Consider the following 7,112-nt stretch of genomic DNA (forward strand, 5'->3'; position numbering starts at 1 on the left):
CTAATATAACTGTCCATGAGTGTTGTTTTTCAAAGGCGTGCTGCCATCCTGAAAATTGCATTAGGTGCCGTAAAAGTCCCACTGTTCTCTCTTTCCCCATTTCAATGGAGGACTTCTAGTTCCTTATGGGTTAGTTATATAAAAGAAGCATTAATACTGTTCTGAGTTGTGAATTCTAAGCATTCAAAGTAATATTTGAACATTATGATAATTCTGGATAAAAGAATAGGAACGGTGGTATAGGTAAGGCATGTAGTGCTGCTGCTGCTGCTAAGTCGCTTCAGTTGTGTCCGACTCTGTGCAACCCCATAGACGGCAGCCCACCAGGCTCCCCCGTCCCTGGGATTCTCCAGGCAAGAACACTGGAGTGGGTTGCCATTTCCTTCTCCAATGCATGACAGTGAAATGTGAACGTAAAGTCGCTCAGTCGTGTCCGACTCTTAGCGACCCCATGGACTGCAGCCCACCAGGCTCCTCCATCCATGGGATTTTCCAGGCAAGAGTACTGGAGTGGGGTGCCATTGCCTTCTCTGAAGGCATATAAAGCATGGCTTTTGCCCATATACTGCTGCTACTGCTGCTGCTAAGTCGCTTCAGTCGTGTCTGACTCTGTGTGACCCCATAGACAGCAGCCCACCAGGCTCACCAATCCCTGGGATTCTCTAAGCAAGAATACTGGAATGGGCTGCCATTTCCTTCTCCAATGCATCACTTCAGTTCAGTTCAGTCCAGTCGCTCAGTCGTGTCCGACTCTTTGTGACCCCATGAAGCGCAGCACGCCAGGCCTCCCTGTCCATCACCATCTCCCAGAGTTCACTCAGACTCACGTCCATCCAGTCCGAGATGCCATCCAGCCATCTCATCCTGGGTCGTCCCCTTCTCCTCCTGCCCCCAATCCCTCCCAGCATCAGAGTCTTTTCCAATGAGTCAACTCTTCTCATGAGGTGGCCAAAGTACTGCAGTTTCAGCTTTAGCATCATTCCTTCCAAAGAAATCCCAGGGTTGATCTCCTTCAGAATGGACTGGTTGGATCTCCTTGCAGTCCAAGGGACTCTCAAGAGTCTTCTCCAACACCCCAGTTCAAAAGCATCAATTCTTCGGCGCTCTGCCTTCTTCACAGTCCAACTCTCACATCCATACATGACCACAGGAAAAACCATAGCCTTGACTAGACGGACCTTAGTTGGCAAAGTAATGTCTCTGCTTTTGAATATACTATCTAGGTAAATGTGGAGACCAAGGCAATAGAGATGATTGCAAGGATACAATAAGTCCTCTTGTATCTGCAGGGTATAGATCCCATGACTCCCAGTGGATGACTGAACTGCAGATATATCTTATATATACTAACATATCTTATATATACTAGTTTTTTTCTTGTACTTCCATACCTATAATACCTATAATAAAGCTTAATTTATAAAGTAGGCACAGTAGGGAATTAACAATAATAAAAATTATTGCAATAAGCTGTAATGTGGTCTCACCCCCTCAAAATACTTTATTGTACTACTTTTATGCCTTTTCCATCTGTGGCCAGAACTTTTGCAATTCGAGATGTGACAGCAAAACCAGCATGAATTTCTTTTTCCTTCACAATTTCACAGATGAAAGATATATCCTTAACGAATATCTCAACACCCTCAGCATATGATTGTTTTTCTTACCGTCTTGAGAACTTTTACCTTTTCACTTTCAGGAATCATTTTACGGCTTTTTTTTTTGACAGATCCCAGTTGTCAGCATCACTACTCTTGCACTGTGGGGTGATAGTTAAGTAAAATAAGAGTGACTTGAAAACAAGCACTGTGATCCCAGGATAGTTGACCTGATAACTGAGAGGGTTATACTAAGTGGGATATGACCAGTGGGATATGCTGGACAAGGAGATAATTCATGTCTGGGGCAGGATGGCATGAGATCTCATCATGATAGTGGGAACAGTGTACAATTTAAAACATATTCATTATTTATTTCTGGAATTTTCCATTTAATATTTTTGGACCATAGTTGATCTGAGTAACTGAAACCTCAGAAAATGAAGCCATGGATGAGGGACTAGGGTAATTAACTGAATTAGAAAAGAAAAAATCTGATCCTGAAGAAATTTAATGACAGTTTAGGAAGACAATACAAGAAGTGTGTAAAAAGTTTAACAAGTGTGGAGAAGCATTTTTGGAAGAGAATATAGGAAGTCTTGACAAAAGTCAAGTAATAAATGATTGAGATATATTGGATTGAGGAAGTGCAAGAGTTAGAAGGTGAAATTTTCTGGTAAAAAATAAAGATGTTATACACAATACTGAACCTTCATTCACTGACTTAGTCAGTTGATATCTGGACCCTAGGAACTAGTTTGTTAAAAAAATCTGGCCTTAAGAATCTCAAGAGAAGTGAATTTAGGAGCAGCATTATTAAAGTATAAGTGGGACCCCAGGGGGTGTTGTAAGTGACCAGAGAGAAGTCCATCCTGTTTGGATGGGCTGAACCTTCACCCACTTCAGGTGAAATAATGTAGCACTTTTTTTCCCAGATGTGCAGAAAACTCCTTTTGAAATACACACTTTCCGTACAACACACACTTTGTTAAATTACAAACACTGATGCTGTTATAAAAATAATGGCACGACACATTTTATTTTCTTTCATCAGTAAGGTAAGCCCCATGTTGCTGAGAGGGAGCCTAGGTGCCTGCAGCCCTGCTCTGGGTGTCAGGACTCATGAAGGGCCAGGATCCTTTCTTCCTCAAGCAGAGAGGAAGCCTTGGGTCTGGGGGCAGCTCTGTGGCCTTCACGAGTCGGGTTGGTATCAGAGATGAGTGTCACAGCTGAGTGAGATGGTGCACAGAGCACTGAGTGGGAGCCTGGCCTGGGGAGCCCTGCTGACCGACACTGCTTTCCTACCTTGGGCCCGGGCCTCCAGGAGCACCAGTGTGGGACTCCCCTGGGCCAGAGGTCAGGGACAAGAGGTTGGTGGCAAGGTGGGGCCAGGCTGGGGTATGGCAGAGAAAACCCTGTAGGGCCAAGTCTGTCCTGGTGGGGAACATCGTAGGGGCCAGCTGAAAAGCGGCAGGGGAGGGGCCATTCTGGAAATGGTCTCGGGCCCTGCTGGCTTCCTTGGTCCAAAGCTGGTGGGAGGGGGGGACCAGAGACTCTGCCCTCAGCTTCAGTGCCCAGCCACTAGGGTGGAAGCAGGGTCCTGAGGGGGACCGTCCTTGTCACCTGCAGGTCCTACTCAGCCACAGACGGCCCTGAGGATCCCCATGTCCCCTCTCCGCAGTCACAGGACCCTGGACAAATCTCACCCTTTGCCAGAGGGAAGGCAAAGCAGGACCTTGGATGGAATAATCTGAGAAGCCACATATTTGAGTATTAGGAGTCACAAACATCTTCTAGGGATGAAGGGGACACCAACAAGGCAGATGAACACCCCGAAGTTTCAAATGGGGTTAGCCCATGGCACTGGGCTCAGCACCAGGCGCTAGAGCAGAAGTTAAAAGGGAGCAGAGTGCCGAGTTAGCTCGAGAGGCTGGCAAGAAGAATATGCGCTCAAACTAAGACTGCCTCTGAAAAAATAAAAATAAAAAAACTAAGAATGCCTCTGTCCTATGGGAAAGATGCTCCCTTGGTTTCTTTTTTAAATTGCAACAACGAAAAACATGTAGAACACCCCAACCATATTCAGTGATTCACTCCAGGGCTTCTTCCCAGTGCTGAGGGATTGGCTCTTCTACAGTCAGAACAGTCCTGGAAAAGAGAGCTGGGTTCCCTCACTTTGTGATGGGGTGGACAACAGACGCATGGCTTGAGGCAAAACTGATTCAGTGCAAGAACCATCAGGAGGTATTGAGGATGGGAATGCATAGGCGCTCTGACCCATTTTATTACCTTTCTCATGAGAGAAATTATGAGTCCACAGCACAATCCACTCACAAATGTCTTACCTCCCACAGAATACTGGAGGGCACATATGTTTTCATTCTTTTTCAGGAACATCAAAAGCAAGGCACAGTTCTCTAAAGAGAATCTCTTTAGAGAGAGGTAGTCTATGTTCTGGGGTGCAGAGTGATTGACTTAAGAACAATAGACAATAATTCTACTTTTATCCTATACATGTCTTATGAGAAGAATGCATACTTACAAGTGTGTGTGTCTCTGTGTGTGTATATATCTTAGTTTGGACCGCCATAACAAAATACCATAAACTAGGTGGATTAAACCACAGAAATTTATTCTCTCATAATTCTGACTGCTGGAAATTCCCAGATAGATATTTAGTAGGCTTCAGTTTCAGGTGAGTGCTCACTAGCTGCCTTGCAGATGATCACCTTCTCACTGCATGCTCACAAGCTGGAGAGAGAGAAATAGAGAAACAGAAATAGAACGAGATAGGGAGGGAGGGAGAGACGATAAACGCAAGGGCGCCCTCTGGTGTTTATTCTTATAAGGACACTAAGCCCTCTCGTGACCTCTGCTGCTGCTAAGTCTCTTTAGTCGTGTCCGACTCTGTGCGACCCCAGAGACAGCAGCCCACCAGGCTCCCCCGTCCCTGGGATTCTCCAGGCAAGAACGCTAGAGTGGGTTGCCATTTCCTTCTCCAGTGCATGAAAGTGAAAGTGAAGTCGCTCAGTCGTGTCCGACTCCTAGCGACCCCATGGACTGCAGCCCACCAGGCTCCTCCGTCCATGGGATTTTCCAGGCAAGAGTACTGGAGTGGGGTGCCATTGCCTTCTCCTCTGGTGACCTCATCTAAACCTAATTACTTGCCAAAGCCCGCTCTCCAAATACAATCAGAGTAGTGAGTTAGGGCTTCAACATATGACTTTTGAGAGGATAAAAAAATTCAGTCTATAAGAGTGTGTGAAACCTGTGGACCATGCAGGAGATTTTTCTGAAGCTCCTAAGACATTGAGCCATCATTCCACTTTGCTAAGGACAGGGAGTGTCTAGCAGTTATGCGGATGATGGCATAAGGTCAGAGAACCCCTTTGTTATTTCTCATACTTTGCCTTGGCTACAGCATCTGGGAAGAGATGGGTCATAAGCATTTCATCATCAGAGAAAGTATGCTGCTGCTGCTGCTGCTAAGTCACTTCAGTCGTGTCCGACTCTTTGCAACCCCATAGATGGCAGCCCACCAGGCTCCCCCGTCCCTGGGATTCTCCAGGCAAGAACACTGGAGCGGGTTGCCATTTCCTACTCCAATGCATGAAAGTGAAAAGTGAAAGTGAAGTTGCTCAGTCGTGTCCGACTCTTCATGACCCCATGGACTGCAGCCTTCCAGGCTCCTCTGTCCATGGGATTTTCCAGGCAAGAGTACTGGAGTGGGGTGCCATCGCCTTCTCCAAGAGAAAGTATATGTCATCACAAAAGAGCTCCAGACTTATCAGCTTCCTCACCAGGATTTTTGGTACTGTCCTCTTCCCAAATCTGACCCAGGGCCTCTGCACCCTGACCATCAGAGAAAATATGAATGTAAACATTTCAGTAATGCTGTCTGGTTGAAAGGATATGACAGAGGTGTCATGTCAAACAAGTGAGTGTCTACAGTTACTGCATAAACCCTGACTACAGAAACCTGGGTCCGGGCCACTCAGTTTCTACATGTGAAGATCTGCGTTGTGCCAGACATTGTGCCAGGCATTGCATGAGTTGTGAAGATGAGTCTTTGAATCCAAGAAGCCCACTCTTCAGGAAGAAGACTTTGTAGACTTGCAAATGCCTGTGATGTAAGGTCAAATGAGAAGTACCAAGAGAAAACAACCTAAAAGGTGTTACAGGTTGCAACCTTCTCTCCTTAGGGGGTTATCAGATATATATTCATGGAAGATTATTTGATATAGACCTTGTAAATGTGTGTGTGCTAAATTGCTTCAGTCGTGTCCAACTCTTTGCGACCCCATGGACTGTAGCCCACCAGGCTCCTCTCTCAATGAGGATTCTCCAGGCAAGAATACTGAATGGGTTGCCATGCCCTCCTCCAGGGGATCTTCCCAACCCTGGAATCGAACCTAGGTCTCTTTCATCTTCTGCATTGGCAAAGGGGTTCTTTACAACTAGCTCCACCTGGGAAGCCCAATACAGACCTTGAAGAATGAATAGTTGTTTTTACAAGCATCAATGAGGAAGAGGAAGAGAGGTTAAGCTCCCCCCTCAACTTTCAAATAACTAACCAGTCAAATCAACAAAGAGCAAAGTAGAGCCCAGAAGGAGTAAGTAGCCAGTGTCATCTGAATAGAAGGCATTTTCTAGCAACTTAATGTACAGCTTAACTATTTTGAAGAAAAGTGCTTCTAATATTTAACACTAATCATAATGCGAATATGATGATGATAATTATTTTTAAAAATATCTGTTAGGTATGACACTTTAAATACATTATTCCTTCTATACACAAAATTGTTTGAGGGAAAAATTATCATTTTCATTATATATGTGTGAAAATTGAGAATCAGAGAGATTAAATTATTTGCCCAAAGTCATATGGCTAATAAATGTTACAGCCAAGATCAGCATCTGCCTGATACAAAAGTCCAGTTTACCATGCTATGCTGTTTCTGGGCAGTATTATAGATTTATTACAAAGCAAATAGAGTCAAAATTAGAGCAATGGAAATATTTGACATGAACTGTGTACCTTGGGTGACACTTTGAGCAATGACGCATATACATCAAAGGTTGTTTGCAGTTAGTAGACAAACTGTGGTCCAGAGCTCCTCTTTATGGCTTGTCTTTTAAAACTTGGAGTTCTTCAGGGTACCTCTTTTCACTACAATGTCTTTCTCATCCCATCACATGGCTATGATAACCATCTATAAGCTGATGATTACTATTCAACTGCCTATTAGCTCCTCTAGCATAAATCTTACTTTAAACTTGCAAACCAGGGGGTTCTGCTTAATACTTTCTCTAAGTTAAGGTGGTACTAGTGGTAAAAGCCTGTCTGCTAATGCAGAAGACATAAGAGATGTGGATTTGATCCCTGGGTTGGGAAGATCCCCTGGAGGAGGGCATGGCAGCCCACTCCAGTATTCTTGCCTGGAGAATCCCATGGATGGAGGAGCCTGGTGGGCTACAGTCCATGGAGTAGCAAAGAGTCAGACACGACTGAGT

This window comes from Oryx dammah, unplaced genomic scaffold (assembly GCF_014754425.2).
Source record: "Oryx dammah isolate SB20612 unplaced genomic scaffold, SCBI_Odam_1.1 HiC_scaffold_3, whole genome shotgun sequence".
Taxonomy (NCBI): Eukaryota; Metazoa; Chordata; class Mammalia; order Artiodactyla; family Bovidae; genus Oryx; species Oryx dammah.